General features: G+C 40.7%; 1 protein-coding gene across 2 annotated transcripts in view; it reads left to right on the forward strand.

Annotated features, from left to right (window-relative positions):
• Nucleotides 1-8033: 8033 nt before the first annotated feature.
• Nucleotides 8034-19439, forward strand: part of LOC129240384 (transcriptional repressor p66 alpha) — a 33077-nt gene continuing 21671 nt past the window's right edge. For both annotated transcript variants that reach the window (XM_054876152.1, XM_054876153.1), the window contains exon 1: nucleotides 8034-8334. The gene's annotated coding sequence lies outside the window, so the exon portion shown is untranslated. The remainder of the gene's footprint in view (nucleotides 8335-19439) is intronic.

Here is a 19439-nt window from a genome sequence, read left to right on the forward strand (position 1 = left end):
CAGGAATCCGTTGTACCATCAATGCAGGAGAATTTTTCTAAAATTGACGAGTGCCCTCTACGGTTGGTTCTGAGTAGATTGATTTCTCTTAATATGAGAGCTGACTTGGCAGCTATTTGCTTGCCGAATTGCTCTATAGGTAATAGGTTGAACATAATTTTTAGTGCCTCTGTAGGTGTAGTCCTTGGGGCCAGGCAAATGCAAAGACTTTATGGTATACATGTACCATCCTTTGTACATGTTCAATAGTCTTTTTGATATACGAGTATTTCTTATCTAAAGCCAGCCACCATAGTAGTACGCCGTATGTTAAGTCTTGCCGTAAGGTTGGCCATATTGTCGCTGTGTAAAGCCAATATACGACAGAGGGGGAATGACCCCAACTTAATCCAATTAACTTTTTGCAAGAGTAGAGTGCTATTGTCGCTCCATCTGGACCCGGTAATTGAGATAATTTAAAAGTGTTCACTGCCCAGGTTATCCTAGTTTCATTGATTATATCTCCAATGTCACTATTAGGCTTTTCTGTTTGATTTTTAACTAATATTTTAGCCGATTCGTTGTTTGGAAAGTGTGTTTCACTCGAGATGAAAGTGTTTCTTCACTCGAGATAGTCAGATTTTTGTTAGGAGTTTACGCGGTCTAGATGCTTCTATGGTTCCTTTGATTTTTCCATAGAACGTCCTCCAACCAGACCTTTTCGCTTTCCTAACTTCTTTTTCATATACCTATTTTTTATTTTAATGTATACACTCTCGTGTTGCTTTCGCTTTTGAATGAGCTGCATTATCTCCTCCGGTTCTTCAACTGTTGAGGGTAACCAAACCCTTGCTCGTGGGCTGTACGGAATATCCTTCCTGTCTACGACCACCAGTTTGGATTCGGGTACATTTCGTCGACCTTTGAGATGGCTTCTTTATACAGTTAAACCGATCTCTCATCTTCATAAGCACGCTGGCGGGGGGCGGGGTTCTTCAGTATAATCCTCAGTGACACTTTCGTTAACTCAGCCTCAACTCATTCCCATTGGGCCTTGGGAATCATACATTCGGGGTGGTTTTCATCCAGAACTCCTATGATAATATGGTCTTTTGCAGCCTCCTTCAGCTCCTTTGTGAGCTCATGTTCCTTAGGCTGGGTTTCATTCACCCTCCTTAGTAGCATTGCAGTGTTCTTACAATCCTGGTATTCCGCTTTCGAGGGATCAACTACCCTCACAAGCTGCCATCCTTCGGTACCGGTATTAGCAGCAGCCGTGCTTCCGGCCAGGATCGTTTTTGCGGGTTGAATCGGAGTTGGCTGGTGGGCTAGTGCACTTTTGCTTGTGCTTGGACCTATATCAAGTACTGCTGGGGCTGTAGTTAGGTTAGGTTAGGTTGTAGTTAGGTTAGGTTAGGTTAGGATCGTCGTTTCGGTCGGTCTGTTAGGAGGAGGACCGATCACTTTTTTGTTTGTTTTGTTAGAACTATTAATTTTTGGACCCATGAATGAATGTCGGAGACAAGATGTCCCACGTACATAGCTCTGAACTACACTGGCAAGGCAAGTTATTACGGACGGCGCCAAGTATCCGTAACCTCCGTTTATGACTTGGTAATTTATGAAAAGTGCCCCAAGCCTGACAGATTCTCATCCCGGGTCGCATTACACCTTCAGCCCTTCAGTTCCGACCATGGTAAAGATACTTAGAGTAATGGTGTACTATTGGGCAGTATCGAAAACTAACTAGTAGGTACACTTAACTTAGCTAAGCACCTACAATAGGAAAACTGTGGTGCTTATTTCCAGCCGGCACCCTCACGGAGCGTTTAGTTGAGGATTTTCGCCAAGTAGCGGTGAATTGCACTTATTTATATATATTGTTGTATATAGTTTTTTTTTTTGTGGTACCACACTTTTAAGCGGCAACTAATTTTATGGCTCACATTTTTTTTTTTTTACTGTAAGAAACAACGTACCTTACAACAGACCGAAAACTTGTTTGAACCGCTTAGCACTCGTATGCTGCTTTAGTTTTTAACTGGAGTTCACATATATATTTATATTTTTGGAATTACATTTTCCTTAACTTTTCATCGACTTTATTAGCCAATCTCTCCAGATGCACTACTTTGACTTTTCCCTGCCCAGTTTTGCATTGCTGTATACCAAACACCACATCATTCGATCTTTCAATCACCTTGTATGGACCTTCCTAGGATACTTGCAGTTTTGAATAAACTCGAATCCTTTGGTCACAGCAATCTCATTCATCCTGTTAGCTGGGTATATGGCCTCACATGATGGTGTAATTAGTCCATGTCACCCTGCAATGCTTCCCAAAGACTACCTTCGTCCATTGCAGTAGCTTCACCGCCTCCGAACGCTAAATTACTCGAAAGCCTTAAATTGCTTCCAAAGATGGTCCGTGCAGGCGAATCCACGTTGTATTGCTCTAATCTTCCACCACTTCTCTCTTTGGACCTTTCGTTGTCATACACCGCGCGTTTTTCCAATGCATTCGTCAATTGATGTTTTGCAATTTACTTAATAAAACCACTACTTAATCTTCTGTAGCGTTTTAGTGATACCCAGATGGCCTTTACTTCGCCCATTGTGGAACTCTTCTTTCACGTCTTGATTTACGTCTGCGCTTTCATAAACGCGATAGAGAAATCCATATATTATATATTTTTAAGGCTATTCCACTGTATCCAATATGCCTTAGCCAAAAGACTTTCTTTAGTCATTTCGGTTTTGGATGATCTTGCTCCAGCGTCTTTCGTTTCCATGATCTTTTCCAGGACAGTATTAATTGGCTTTTCATTATCGTACTTATTGCCTACTCATCATCGGGTAGCCTCGACCTCGACTTTGGGACAATCCTTACACTTGATATAACCAGGTCGCCGAGATAGTGAATTAGCCCTTGTTCCCTTTCACAACGCTGGAGATGGTTTCTCTTCTGGGTTGCTTCCTGAGTTCGTCTATAGTTGTCTGCGTGGCAATCTACAACTGTGTGCAATATGCCCACTCTTACCGCAGTGGTAACACCGTGCTTCTGGGTTGTATAAATTGAGGGAACAGCTCTCTTATTAATTATTTTTTCGTATAGCTCTTCAACTTCAACCCAATGGACTTTGTGCACTGGATTGCTCAAGAGAGCTCCTGTTTACAGTGTCGCGACATGGTTTCAGCAAACGTTTCTTTCGGTGCAAAGCATGATGACCGTTTCTTATCCGGAACTCGAATACCTCTTATGAATGCTTCGCACTTCATCTTTTTCATTAAATCTGCTGTTCGCTTTGCATACGCCAAATACACTAAACGGTTAATCTCAGCATATACCTGTAAGCTCTCATTTGTCCTCTGGAAGCGATTCGTCAGTTCCATCATTCTCTATATTTAAGTTCCAGCTTAAAACAACCGCAACAACAAATCACTGGAGTCCTGAAAACAAAGTTGCTGTATTAGTTGTCTCGCTTAAGGGTTCCTCCGCCGAAGTATTGCCGGCAGTTCCAGAAGCCGATCGGTGTAACTATGAGATACCTCAGCCTCAGTTGCTTCAAGTTGCGACGTTATATGTGTCTTCTCTGTTTCTAACTTGGATATAACTGCGTGTATCCTGCTTTTACTGTTGCGCATGTATCTGCGATGATAACTCTGTGTCATTTGCAATACCTGCGATGGCATCAAATTCATGTCTATACCTGTACTCTATTCTACTCTAGTCGATAACTCTTTAGCTTTGAGTTGAAACACATATTTGCCTACATTTACATCCTCTGCCTCGAGGATAGTTCCATGTGTAGAAGTCCACGCAAGTATGGAAAGTACCGGATTGCCATTCACTTGGGAGTGGCCGGGACAATTCTTCTGCATACGATACAAGCAGCTCACACCTATCAGGCTTCACCCAAGTATCATCTGAATAGCTCCCGAACAACCGTTTGAGAGCGAGCTAATCTCGTTGTGCGCTTGGGTTGGGACCCGCCACGTAAAAATTCTTTCGGCAAGCTTCGGATGAGAACTGTTTATTCTGATGACCACCCCTGGGCATGCACCTGAAATGTCCGGCCCCTTAATGGGGAAGTTGCCTCTGCTCAGCTGGTTTATGTCCTCATGAGAGTAATACTGACATCACTGCCATTCAAGAGAAGCGAAGAACGGGGTAAGGCAAGAAGAGCATTGGACCTTGTCACGTCTACTACAGCCGCCATGTATTAGGAGCGCAAATTCGGTGTTGAATTTGTTGTGGGAGAAGGACTTCGTCGCCAAGTACTGTCGTTCATAATTTGCATCAAAGCGGGTGGGCAAGGAGAGTCTTTTTGGTCCCACAGTCGGAAAGTTCATCCTGCACAACGAAATATACGGTAACGGACAAAGGCTGATCGACTTAGCCAGGGTTCAAAACATGGTGGTCTGTAGCATCAAATTCCAGCATAAAAAACTACACCAAGCTATATGGCTCTTTTTTGATCGAAAAACGCGAAACCAAATCGATCGTATCGCGATAGAAGGAAGACACGCTTTTAGCGTTTTAGATTTACATACGATCCGAGGGCCCAACATCGACTCGGATCATTACCTTGTTGCAGCCGAAATACGCACACGCCTCTCTGTAGCAAAAAACGTACATCTAACTACGCAAAGAATGAACGACATCGGAAACCTGCAATAGCAACAGACAGCTATAAGATTCGCCACCCCACTCTCTCACTCACGCTCTTGGATAGTACTGCCCAACAATCCGACATGCACGAGCAATGGAGCAACATTTCTCGTCCTCTCGTACCGCCATCGAAGAAGAAATATGATTCCGGCGAGCCCGAAAAAACATTTAGTATGACGAGGATTGTCATGCTATCGCGGATAGAAAGGATGCTGCCCATAGAGCCACGCTGCAATCGAGCGGAACGCCAGTCATGTGGGATCGCTACCGAGAGCTCAATAAGGAAGAGAGACGTATTATCAGAATAAAGAAACGAGAGGCCGAAATACGTGAATGCGAGGAGATTTAGATGCTGGCCAAGAGGAAAAACATCCGAAAATTGTAGCAGAAAGGTGGGTAGCTTACAGATGGTTTCAATACCGGGGCGATTTCCAATGAGATCAAAGATGGGGGTCTAGTGAGCGTGTTTGAATTATGGAGAGAACACTTCAACCTGCTAAATAGTGACAACTGCACATGTCATAGATAATGTGAATATCCCGATGCCCCAATCGTTAACGACGGGCTTGTCGTTCCGCTACCCGACCATGACGACGTGAGAATAGCGATAACGGTCTGCCGGCTGAGCTATTCAAACATGGCGGCGAGGAGCTTGTAAGGTGCATGCATCAGCTCCTATGCAAAATATAGTCGGATGAAAGTATACCTGCCGATTGGAATTTAAGTGTGCTCAGGCCAATCCATAAGAAGGACGATCCTGCAATTTGTGCCAATTAGCGCGGGATTAGTCTTCTAAATATCGCCTATATGGTTCTAGCGACCGTATTGTGTGAAAGGCTGAAGCTCACCGGCAACCAACTGATTGGACCTTATCAGTGTGGGTTTAGACCTGGAAAGTCTACCATCGACCACACCATATTTTCGTCGACTTAAAAGCAGCCCAGCTCTAAGTTGGGTGAATAGGCAAAGCGAATGGGTCAGGGAGTGAGCCATGCAAAGCGAATACCTCCTGTCATCAAACAAACAGCCGGCGCTCTAGCTTATCAGCGTATAAAAGTCACAGTTTAAAAGCAACACAATTTACTTTACTTAATTTCAAACAATTGAATATCCTATGCGCATGCACCTCTGCTTGTGTGCATGTGCTTGAAATTGAAATTTGAAAAGATCGGGCCAAGGAGCACCAGGAGATTTGGTAGCTCCTAAAACACTCAGGCTAAAAAAGCCCATTGTATTTAAAGCTCTGGAAAGGGGGTAGATAGTCAAGGAGGGAAGGAGAAAATTGTCAGAGAAAGAGATAGGAAAGTATAGAGACAGAGATAGAGGTAGTTAGTCCTGTGAGAATTTTCCAGATTCTTTGGCAAATCTGTAAATATCCTCCAGTTTTAGAGAACGAATATTACTCATTCTCACGACATCGGAACCCAAAACTCGTAGCCGTGCTCTAGCAAAGGCAGGACACTCGCGAAGAAAGTGCTCAGAGCTATCCGCCTTCTCCAAGCATGACAGGCACATTGGGTCCTCAACGATTCCAATGGTGGTCATATGCTGACCCCATGGGCTGTGTCCTTTAATGATACCGACCACCAACCGAACGTCTTTCCTTCCAAGTTTTAGTAGATTGCATACATAATCGCTGATCCAATTCATGATTCCTGCGGAACTGATTCCGATTATTGGCTTTGGCCCTTGTGGGAGAACCGCTGATCCACGGTTGTCCAATTCATTGGCAACTTCGTTTCCTTGAACACCGGCGTGTCCCGGAATCCATTTAAGTACAAGTCTGCTCTGTCTTGCGACAGAATTAAGCTTCTTTTTACATTCTTGAACAATCTTTGAGGTTTGCTTCGCGTCCTCCAAGGCCTTCAGTGCAGCCTGACTGTCACTGAAAACTCCAATCTGTTTCCCGCTCCATTTCCTTTTGATTATCCAGTCGGCTACTTTCAGGATGGCAAAAACTTCCGTTTGGAAAACAGTGTCCATCTCCCCATAGCATAGCTATACTTATTACTATCGTTTAATTACCATTCGGCTCCAGACCCTATTTCATTCTTGGACCCATCGGTAAAGAAAATATCCGTCAAACCTCCCTGCATGCATTCTGGATTGCTCCATTGCTCACACAATGGAAATCTGACATCAAGTTTTCTGCCAAATGAAACTGTGGGTATCAGGTCGTCTTTAGGTGCAAAAACAGTGGATACTGCTCAGATAGCAACTTAAGGATTTCTCTGTGGCCCGAAGTTCCGTCTTCGTGCCAGAAACCATATTCATGGAGTCTACACTTTGCTTTTATTGCTTCCTGTTGTATCTTAAGATTCAGGGGGAGCAAATCAAGCATAGCATTTAGGGCATCACCTGAAGTTGTACTCATGACACCCGTGATGCATAAACATACACTTCTTTGCAGCCTGTATAGTTCCCGGATTGTGGACTTAACCATGCTCCGTCGCCACCAGACCACAGAAGCGTAAGTGATGATTGGTCTGATAAGTGCTGTGTATATCCATAGGACCACCACAGGTTTCAGACCCCATGTTTTACCAAAGGCTCTACGGCATTTCTGAAAAATCCTCAATGCGCGATTCACCTTCAATGAAACATGTGTCTCCCAAGTCAGCTTCTTATCCAAGATTATATATATATATGCATTACCTTTCGGAATTCACAGAGAGAACGTTGGTTCGAATCTCAGTGAAACACCAAAATTAAGAAAAACATTTTTCTAATAGCGGATTCACGCGCCAACCCATTCGGCTACGGAGGCCGCCAAGATTACTCCTAGATATTTAACTTCATCGGAAAGTCATGTGCTTAATAACTACCGTAATTTCTAGATCTGACAATTCGTATATTGTGGCAAGTTCTGTCTCGTCATGTGCTGTCGTCGTCAAGACGAATTAATGCTTTTGTTTGGGTAACTCATTCGCTCGTTATTGTTGCCAGTCCAGTCGGAGAAATTTTGTCCCATTTTTAATATGAAATTGTTGAATTTAAATATTGCTAGAATTAGTGCTGATTTCCTCACTTGTTTTTTTAATTTCGAAGTAGATACCAATTTCGTCATCATCATCAATGTCGTGCGATGAAAAGTTTATTATTGTCATAATGGCGGTTGTGTTCCCGATTTTCGAGTGCTTTAAGAATTATATATATCCAATAGTTTGTTGAGGAAAATGCAGCCAGAAGTAAATTCGTGCTGTCTAAAGCTTTCTAAGCGTAAATTTACATTCGAGCTCTTGATTCTTATTAACAGAACACGTTTTTATTTGTATTTGGTATGATATAAATCCGGATTTACTGTAAATGGTTTCTTTTTTAGTAACCATTATTTTTTTGGTGGATTGTATTTGTGGACCATGTCCACACACATATACAATTTTTTTGTGTGAATTGTACGGTTGAATAAATAAAGTTGAGCAAAATATAGATTCGGAGAGTTTTCATTTAATTAAGAATTTTGATTGTATAAACTGAAGTGTTATAAAAAATCTCGTTAGGTGCGAGGTATAAAAAACTTGGAGTTATTACCGATATTTTGATGTTCTAGGAAATTACATTGGAGTGTCGCAAATAAGAGTGAGTTACAATTAATTACAAAGTGGCAACAAACGGAAATTAACTAAATTACAAATAGGCTTGGGGACAAGTGTCCATGGTCAAATATAATAATATTATCTAAGGTAATTTGAAAATAATATAAAACATGGATGAGCTAATTATAACTTACATTGAACTAAATAATGTTATGTGCATATAGAACGACCTTATTCCACAATATTCCAATTCTTTTTCTGTTTTTTTTATGATGGTTTACAAATGTGTTTAAAGCGATAATAACAATCTGGTGAGTAAGTTGTCGTCCAGACTTGTCTATTGTGCTGATTTATATCAAAAAGAAAATTAATTGGCAATTCCACGTTTGTTCTTTAATTTCATTAATTTATTAAAAGTTAAAAAAATCGTAGTGTATAATTTCTATCCAATACTCATTCAAGTCAACAGATCTTTATTGAATCCACATTTATTAAAAGCATATTTTGTTGTACCTCATTTTGTAATCAAATTGCCAGAAGAAGTATCCGTACACAAAGAAATGAAAGCAATATTTTAAGAAATTCATTGTAAAAAAAACCAAAACATTTTAAGAAATGTTTAGTCAGTAATTTTTCTACAAAAAAACCAAAAAAAAATTATTGAAAATCAACAATATTTTACAAAAATAAGAACATAACGTTAATACATCATGTTTCGGTTCGACTCAAAAAAAATTTCAAAAAAACAAAAAAAAAAAAAAAAATAATTGTAACAGTTATCGCTGTTTGTGTGGAGCCCCTTTCTCCAGAAGTCTCTTGATGTGATCATTACAAGTCCTTGGTGATTCATCTAAAATCAATCGGAGCTTTTTTTTCCAAATTAACAATATAGAAGCCTCAGGAAATATTTTTCAGATTATCCAGAAAAAAAAGAACGTCAATTGTTTAAAAAAAATCGAAATTTTTCAAAAAAAAAAATCCTTTGATCAGGCGCGAGTTTTTTATGTTTTTCAAAAGGAGTATAAATTTTATTGTTTTCAGCTCCAGTGATCACCTGTTCAAAAAACATAGTTTTGTGAAAAACACATTTAAAGTTTTTGTTTTTGCCCGAGCGCCCTTTTTTAATTGTTGAATAATTTTTTTTTTTTTTTTTATTATGAATAAATTTTATTTGCAATCAGTTGACAATCAGCAAATTTTTTAAATGTAAGAATTATGACAGGAAAGATACCAGGCTATGACTTTACGAAGCATTGTTGGTGCTCCTTGGTATATAACTAACTTCGAAATTCACAAAGACTTAAATGTACCTTATGTTAGAAATGAAATCACCAAAACCTCTCGAAGATACCTAAACAGACTGTCGTACCATGAAAACTTACTAGCAAGAAATCTTCTACACAATAGCATCCACGCCTTAAAAAAATTCATATTTTGGATCTCCCAAACAGATTTGAGGAAACATATGTAATTGATTTGTAGCGAATACAACTGTTTTACAATATATTGATTGGTCTCAATGGAGCGCAATCAATCCTGTCATAATTCTTATATTTAAAAAAAATTTCTTGAATAATTCGAAAAGTATTTGTCGGATTCACTTCAAATTTTTAATTCAATTTTTTTGAAAATTCTGCCTTGGCAAAGGAAATTGAAATGTTTTTATATATTTGAGTAGCCGTAATTCGAGTATTATTTTCACTTACTGCAATATGGTTCGTTTTTCACGTACGTTCAGCTTGCTATGTCAACCACAACGTGGCTTTGACACAATTGAACCAGTTGATTTGTTTGTTTGCATAACATACTGCACAGAAGAGTAACTTCTTCCTGTGATTTGCTCAATTTCGCTGAAAGATTTGCCTTCATTTCTAAGTTTGAGGATAATTTATCTCAGGTCAACACTAATTTCCTTAGTTTTGAGGGTCATCGCTATTTCTTGTACACAAAAACTTTAAAGTAACCTGAAAGTAATGCAAAAATTTGAAATAAATCCTAAATCAATTACAACCACTGCATACTGCGAGGAATCCCTTTTTCCACGGTGTACGGAAATTTTTCTGCTTCGTTGAAGTGAAGTTTTTTTGTTTTTGTTTTGAATAATTTCATTTTTAAGGATGTATAGAAATTACAGAAAAATTTCTGAGTAAACATTTCTCAGAAAAGTTTAAAATGTTTTAGTTTTTTTTACAATGAATTTCTTAATATGTTGCTTTCATTTCTTTGTGTACGGATACTTTTTCTGGCAAGTGTATATCAATTATAATGAAAGTATTCTTAACATTTCCCCTATTTCTTTAGTGTTTGAAAATATATAATAATATATCAGTGCAATTTATTTTTAGCTTTAGCTGATAAAATGATATTTTAACTGAACATGGCGGTTTTTGAGTGGTAATCAATTCCAATGGTATCAATTTAACAATCTGTCTAATAGCGAAGCTTTTAAATGCTTCGAAACCCCCATTAAACATAAATGGGTTGGTGTCGAAATTCTGTATGTACAAAATTCTAAAAACAAAATTCAGCTTTTTAAAAGTCTGCTTTTTTAAAATTCTGCTTTTTTAAAATTCTGCTTTCTAAAATTCTGCTTTCAAAATTCTGTATTAAAATATAATGTTAACAATGTTGAAGAGGTAATGTAATTCAGTTTCGATAGAATCCACAGTATTTTTGCGTAGAACTCCTTTTCGCGTGGGCGGCCTTCGGCCGCGCTTCAAAAAAATAACCCTCATCAGTCCGACTCCGGCTACGCAATCCACTGTATTTTTGCGTAGAACTCTTTTTCGCGTGGGCGGCCTTTGGCCGCGCTTCAGAAAAATAACGCTCATCAGTCCAACTCCGGCTACGCAATCTACCGTATCTACCGTATTTTTGCGTAGAACTCCTAAATCACAAAACTTGAATAAAGCAGAATTTTTCGCATTAAACATGCAGAATTTTAAAAAAGCAGAATTTTAGAAAGCAGAATTTTAAAAAGCAGAATTTTAAAAAAGCAGAATTTTGAAAAGCAGAAGTTTTTTGCAATTTACAGAATTTTGTAATACAGAATAATGACACGCTCCCAACATAAATGTATTTCTGAAATACAGCTTTTTCGATTTACATCATGTATTTGTGAGTAATTTTACAGTTCACTTAAATTATAAATATATATATAATTGGCACTTACAACCTTTTTTTTTTTTGGTCGAACTCCTCCTCCCAGTTTTGGCCTACTTCTTGATGTTGCTCCTTAAATGGAGGGACCTACAGTTTAAAGCCGACTCAGGACGCCAGATATTTTTTATGAGGAGCTTTTTCATTGCAGAAATACACTCGGAGGTTTGTCATTGCCTGCCGGGGGCGACCGCTATTAGACAAATATTTTTCTTAATTTTGATGGTTCACCGAGATTCAAACCTACGGTCTCTTTGAATTCCGAACAGTAGTCACGCACCAACTCATTCGGCTATAGTTGCTACAAATTAGTGAAAGCAAAATAAAGTTCAATTCAGATAAAATATACAAATAGCCCATAAATCTGCGTATCTCTCCCAAATATTTTTAAATTGATTAAAACACAACATAAACTCATAGTTGAAGCACCTGGGACCTTTGGGAGTAGGATTTCTCACAAGGGTCTTCAATCTGTCCTTGGCCCCTCTCATCATCCCTGACAAGTGGAAACCAGGAAGAGTGGTCCCACTACTGAAACCTGGGAAACCCGTCAACCAAGGGGACTCTTATCGTCCGATAACTCCTTTCCCCGGTATTGAAGACACTTGAAGCCCTCCTACTCCCACTCTTTACGAAACATCTGGCCCCAGCCCCACATCAGCCATCGAATGTATAGCACCACCACTGCACTCACCGTCATAAACGCCCAGATAAACCGCGGGCTTAACCAAAACCGCCCCTGCGAGAGGACTGTCCTAGTAGCGTTGGACCTGAAGACACAGTCACGCATTCCACGCTACTACAGACATTTATGAGTCGACACTCTCGCCAGGGCTGAAGAGGTGGTCCACGAACTACCTGAGCGATCGTCACTGGTCAGTGATTTTTCGTCACCATACATCTAAACAGAGGAAGATTAAGCAAGGTGTACCGCAATGTGGTGTCCTTTCTCCCTTGCTTTTCAGCTTCTATATCTCGAAACTCCCCCAGCCACCAGAGGGAGGCTCCCTGGTCTCATACGCTGACGACTGCACGATAATGGCGACGGGCAATGACATCGATGGCCCGTGCTCCAAAGAGAACAACTACCTCACAGACCTTTCTCCCTTTTTCACTGCGAGGAATCGTCAACTTTCCCCCACTAAATCCACGGCGACTCTCTTTACCACCTGGACAAAGAAGGTCAAACTGCCTCTCAAGGTAAAAGTCGATGACACACCAATTGCGACGGTAAACAATCCCAAAATTTTTGGGTGTAACCTTCGACAGTTTGCTCTCCTTCTCTGCGCACACCGCAATTGCCACTTAAGTCCAAAATCGCAACAAATCGCAAACAATAAGGTCCTCAAATCGCTGGCCGGCAGCACTTGGGACAAAGACAAAGAATTGTTGCTATCGACATTTAAGGCAATTGGCCGACCGGTTCTAAACTATGCTGCGCCTGTCTGGTCGTCTGGAACCAGTGACACGCAGTGGATAAAGCTCCAGACATGCCAAAACGCTGTCATTCGGTCAGCGACGGGCTGCCTCCTGATGTCCCCAATACAACACCTTCACAACGAGGCCAATATGCTAACTGTTAAGGAGCAAAACAAACTGCTCAACAAGCAGTTCCTGTTAGGGTGCTACCATAGGTTTCACTCTTGCAGACACCTGCTTGAACTAGAGCCGCTCCCGGGGCATGTCAGGAGACACCTACTACACTACGCCGACGAGATCCAGGGCAAAACAAACAGACAGTGTTTAGACAGACATTAAATAACATTCACTGGGAGACTGTTACCACTTTAATGAACTCTCGTCCAGTGAATACCGCAATCGGAGTCCAACCACCACCCATTGCAGCTTCCCGTGAGACCCAGGTAGCCTGGCACAACTACAGGGTGGGCCATATAGCGTTTGCTTTTTGAACCACCTATTTTTTTGAGAATGGTAACACAAATGACATGTCAAATGTGTTCATAATTTACTTAAAGGTTTGACATTTACAAAATGGGACGCTATACTCTTGAACAAAATTGGAAAATAATGAAAACTTATTTCCAAAGTGGTGAGTCTTCTTCTTTTCTTCTGCTTTTCACATCGGTGGCTACGTCAATAAGCAAATTTGTCGGATTTGGGGCTCAGAAAATCCACACGTTACTGTAGAGAAGCAAATGCATCCACAACGAGTTATTGTTTAGTGCGGTTTTTGATCTGGCGGCTTCATCGGGCCATTTTTTTTCGAAAATGAGCGAGGAGCCGCGGTTACAGTAAATGGCGAGCGTTACCGTGACATGCTCAACGAGTTGTTTCCAAAAATTGAAGAGGATGACATGGACGACATTTGGTTTCAACAGGACGGTGCAACTTGTCACACTACCAAAGTTACACTCGAACTTTTGGCTACCAATTTTTAAAAACCGAATAATCAGTCGAAACTCCGATATCAATTGGCCGCCTCGGAGCTGTGATTTAAGCCCGTTGGACTATTTTTTGTGGGGAACCGTTAAGGACAAATGCTATGCGAACTATTCAGAGAGGGTTGATGCTTTAAAACACAAAATCGAAGTTGCCATTCATGAAATTGGAGCCCACACAATCGAAAATGTGCTTAAAAATTGGATTGATCGAATGGCCTACTGTAAAGCCAGTCGTGGCAGTCATTTGAACGTTATTATTTTTTATTCATAAATGACAATGTTCAATCTTCAAAATAAAAAAAAAGTTTGAAAAAATATTGATTAGTTTTTTTTATAGCCGATTCAAAAAGCAAATTTTACATGGCCCACCCATACATTCTGGATGTTGTAGCAGATTAAACACCTACTTATCCAGAATTGACCCCGACATCCCAAACAATTGTCCGGAATGTGAAGGCACCCCGCACGACACTAACCACCTCGTTTCCACGACAGTCGGTTCTACGTTACCGAAACGACCCGGATTTATATCCGGTCAAGGACTGTCACTCCAGCAGCATTCACCGTATGTAAGTATGGGAAATTTTTATGCTGCTACAACATCAACAACAACACTAACCACCTTTTCTCAAGCCCTTTAAAACGTACTCATCTAACACCCCTCTCACCCTGGACCCAACCTGACGAAACAGCATGTTTCCTGGGCTTACCTTTAGATGAGCCTGACGAAGATGACCGGTGATATACTCCACACTGACAGGACTTCTTTTACTGCTACAACAACAACAACCCTCCTTCCACATTACCCATATGGCCGTTTTTGATTTTGGCGGAATCTATTGACGGTGACTCAGGGGAACTTTTTTGGACTGAACACTGTGCTCATACCTATGCTCATATTCTAGCACGACAGAGCCCTTTTACCCAAATCTTACGTTTCCACGACAGTCGGATCTACGTAACGGGAATGACCCGAACTTTTTCCCGGCCAAGAATTGCCACTTCAGCAATAATACCCATTTATGCATAGCATACTGCTACAACAGCAACAACTCAAAAAATCTACTTCAATTATTACTTTATGATAACAGTTCTCCATACCGTGAATTTGCTACTTTTCCGTTCAATTTGCGAGGCATTGACTGTGGGGTACGCAGTTTTGGGAACCATTTTAGGTCCCTTAGAGCTAATTCATTATAGTTAAACGGCTGCTGTGTATCTGGAGCGCCATTTTCAGTCTCAGCTCTTTGCTTTCTTCCACTTGGGTTCGTCTTCGTTTGCATCGTGGTGTACAGCAATTGCGTGTAGTATGTCCAGCCTCACTGCAGTTATAACACTATGTCCGAACTGCTGGGTCGTGTCAATTAAGAAGAGGACTCACGTATTATTCTTCTCAGGGTTTCTTCCAATGAGGTAGACTCTTCAACTTGAACCAAATGGACTTTGTACACTGGCTTGCTATTGTTGTTGTTGTTGTTGTAGCAGTTTACTACCCCTTAGCAATGCCTGGCACTTCATCTTTTCCATGAAGTTTGCAGTTTCGCATACGTTAAATGGGTTAAGAGCTCGATGTCTGTCTCGTATTCCTGCAAGGTCTCATTTGTCTACTGTCTGCTACTCGTCAGTTCCATTTGTTGCCTTTTTTTTTGTTCAGAGGAGGTTAAAATCGAAAATGTCAGAAACATTGTCAACGGTGCCGTGGTATGTGGGGTATGCTCCCACTAACCCTATAACATTCCTCCCCTTTCGGCTGATTCCATCCTGAGGTTGCTGAAAGCATTTTATCAAGGCAGAGATGTGTTTGTGCCTTTTAGACACACCAGGTACCTGCGTCCAGCTTCCTCTCTTAATTGCTTATTGGGGTTATACGCTATCGATAGTCTACATTGGTTTACAATGGGACATCGGAAAATTGCAATATCATTACTCGATATCGGCTTGTCGACTGTTTGCGTCCGTCTTGATACTTTACCTCATATGGTCGCGCTTGCCGTACGAGGTGTGTTCGTAAAGTATCGCGAATTTTGTGTTTTTTCAAAAATTATTTATTTATTCATTAATATCTATTTTGTCCCCTTCAAAGTAATCCCCATGAGATATTATGCACTTGTACCAATGTTTTTTCCAATCTTCGAGTCACTTCAAAAAATCATTTGTTTATCTTGTTCAGCTCTTTTGGTATGAATTTTGCGGCGACCCGTCTCATGCCCAAATCATTAAAAAAAATCGCATGGCACGAGCCAATCAATATGTCTAGGTCCTCAGCAACTTCTCTAACGGTGATTCGACGATTGGCCAATACCATTTTCTTCACTTCATCAATTTTTTCGTCTGTTGTTGAAGTGCTCGGGCGTCCAGCTTTTCGTCGTGCACATCTTCTCGGCCTTCTGAGAACATTGTGCAGGTTCTTTGATCCATCTTCAGTTACCGCCTGATATTGCGGCGCTTTAACTCTATTAGGAGTCGTTCTTTTTGTGTTGGCCGAGCTCGGCGTTGGATTTTACTGCCTTTAATATGTAATGCTGTCAAATTTTTTTACAATTATAAAGGTAGATGCCTTGGTTTTATTGCTTGTGCCTTTTTATCCTTCTTCTGCCTGCGTACTTTCGTCCACTCCTGCTCCTTTTCCGTTGACCTTAACAATTGCTGTGGTTTCTGCACTGAGGCTGCAGCTCTCCTTTTTTGGCTTTGTGGGGTTGTAACACGGCTATTGTTTGGACTTCCACCGTCTGTCGTTTAGGAACGGTATATGTTCTGTTCTGGAATAGGGCTAGGTTTGCCTCTGTTGTGGGTAAATTTTGGCGTTGCTTGGTAACTGTAAGTAGGTGTCTCCATTGGCGTTAGCGACAGCTGCATCCGTGCCTTCCGACTGCCGTTGTTGTTGTTGTAGCAGCATAAACATTCCCCCTACCTACATACGGGGAATGCTGCTGAGGTGACAGTCCCTGGCCGGATATAAATCCGGGTCGTTTCGGTAACGTAGAACCGACTGCCGTCGTTATGTTCGTTGATCCGCCTATTACTATATTGCTTCGGTTATCTTTAAGGGGAGGTTAATTCATCACAATCGAGCTTGTCCGAAATATATTTGCCTGCTCATCTGGTGTTTGTTTTTAGTTTTGTGTTTGGCTAATATTTTCCATGCTGTGCGGTTCAAGCTTAAGACCACTATCTCCGATTGTGTGTTTAGCTTCCTAAAAGGCTCCATGATTATCTATGTAAGCAGCTAGGTCATGCAAAGGTTGACTCTAGCCCTTATGGGATCCATACGATAATTGAATGTATCTTAAGACTTGCCCAATTGCCTCAATTCCAAATCGTGTCCAGTATGCCGTAATCAGATTTTTACTGGTCTCGATCCTGATGCTGTCAGGAATTAGTTTTTAACAGCCGCTCCTATCATAGAGAACAGATGTTGACCAGGTAGCCGCCCACTATAAGTCAGTTGCTCCTGGTTTTTTTTTTATTTTTATTATTTTTCACCATGCCCATGCATGATGGAGGGGACACATATTTACTTAAAGATAGTGCCTGCTCACCTTTGACACAGAAACCTCATTGGAAATGCTAGCTTTTATACCTCGTCCTCCGTTTCTGCCGCTCATTGTTGGGGGTTGCTTATTTGTTAAGAAAACTTATTGGCAACTATCCTGCTATAGGGTGGGCCATGTAAAATTTGCTTTTTGAATCGACTATAAAAAAAATACTAATCAATATTTTTTCAAACTTTTTTTTTTATTTTGAAGATTGAACATTGTCATTTATGAATGAAAAATAATATCGGTCAAATGACTGCCACGACTGGCTTTACAGTTCCGAGGCGGCCAATTGATATCGAAATTCAAAAACGGTAGCCAAAAGTTCGAGTGTAACTTTGGTAGTGTGACAAGTTGCACCCTCCTGTTGAAACCAAATGTCGTCCATGCCATCCTCTTCAATTTTTGGAAACAAAAACTCGTTGAGCATGTCACGGTAACGCTCGCCATTTACTGTAACCGTGGAAGAAGAAGAAGACTCACCACTTTGGAAATAGGTTTTCAATATTTCCCAATTTTGTTCAAGAGTATAGCGTCACATTTTGTAAATGTCAAACCTTTAAGTAAATTATAAATACATTTGACATGTCATTTGTGTTACCATTCTCAACGTTATCGACTAGTAATAGAATACTCAAAAACGGACCAGCCTTACACGCGTTTTGTATTTTCTGAAAAATGTAGAATTTGCCGATTTAACGCGATTGACGATTAAGATTTCACAATTGAAATAAATATGTAGATTAGAATAGAAAAGATTTTCACGAACAATTAATTTAAGTTAACATTTAAACCGCACTGCAAAGAAAATCTTGCTATCGGTAAACATTTTGTTGTGAAAGTGACGTATGTATGTGTAAATGTCGAGCAATAATTGATGGCTTTAATGCACGAGGGAGACGATTTTATTGCCTACATACATGTGTACAAAGTTTTATTCAATTGGCTTTTTCGGTTAGACTAAGTCCAAACAGGCACCTTATTGCGCCTTACTAATTGTAACCCAATTTACAATACAAAAATTCAAATTATTATTTGCCAATTCATACTTATTTGACAATTGATTTGTGTCAGATTTCTATGCAACCCTATGAAAAGTCTATTTAACGACAAGAGCAAAGCGTATGTTCAATGAGAAAACGAAACGTCATGAAAACGACAAATTTCAAATTAAATGTAATAAAGTCTATAACAAAACTCATTTATCAGCATCCACAATCTTTGAATTGTATTTTGTTCTAATGACGCAAGGACCAATAGCTGCTGCGATATTAAACTGTGAAGAAATAACAAATATACAGGGTTTGATTGAAAAGTAATGAGCCTTATTTTTTTTAAGCAGTTTTATTAAACCTTTTGACATATTAAACTAATATTCTTCAAAATAGGACCCTTGAGCGTCAATACACCGCTGGTAGCGGTCCTTCCACTGCAGGAAACATTTATTTAAACTCATCCGCCGGAATCGCGTTCAATTCGGCTGTCACAGTTTTTTGGATTCGATGGAGTCGAACGCCTCCCCTTCCGCTTTCTTTTCAGGCGCGGGAACAAGAAGTCCGGAGGGGACAGGTTTGGGCTGTAGGGAGGGTGGGGAAGCACCGGAACCCCCATCGTGGCCAATGCACAGGTGCAGAGGAAGGTGTGCGCCGGCGCATTGTCGTGATGAAGGGTCCAATTGTTGACGAGGTCGGACGGAACCCGGGCGACGCGATTTTTCAGCCGAAGGAGCACTTCTTTGTAAAATGCCGCGTTTACAGTGCTTCAAACGAACTCCTTGTGGACGATGCCTCGAGAGTCGAAAAAGATGGTCAGCATGGTTTTGACCTTTGATTTCCACATGCGCGCCTTCTTGGGTCGTGGTGACTGGCTCGTGTGCCACTCCTGTCCTGGGCACTGGACAGAGATTGGTCCCCGTAAGCCTCCTTGAGTAGCCCCATGGTTTCGGTATTCGTTTTGTTTAGCTTTACGCAAAATTTGATCGAGTAACGTTGCTCCAACGATCGCTACATTTTCGCCACTGCAAAATCCTAACACACTTTTAAAACAGTTGCCAGCGAACTGGGACCGGTTTTTAGTCTAAGGGGAAGGCCCAAAGATCATTTTCCCTCACCAGCCGATTCGGTTGATCGCTTGGCAGACGCTCCACGCGGGAAGG

Source organism: Anastrepha obliqua, chromosome 3, assembly GCF_027943255.1.
Source record: "Anastrepha obliqua isolate idAnaObli1 chromosome 3, idAnaObli1_1.0, whole genome shotgun sequence".
Lineage (NCBI taxonomy): Eukaryota > Metazoa > Arthropoda > Insecta > Diptera > Tephritidae > Anastrepha > Anastrepha obliqua.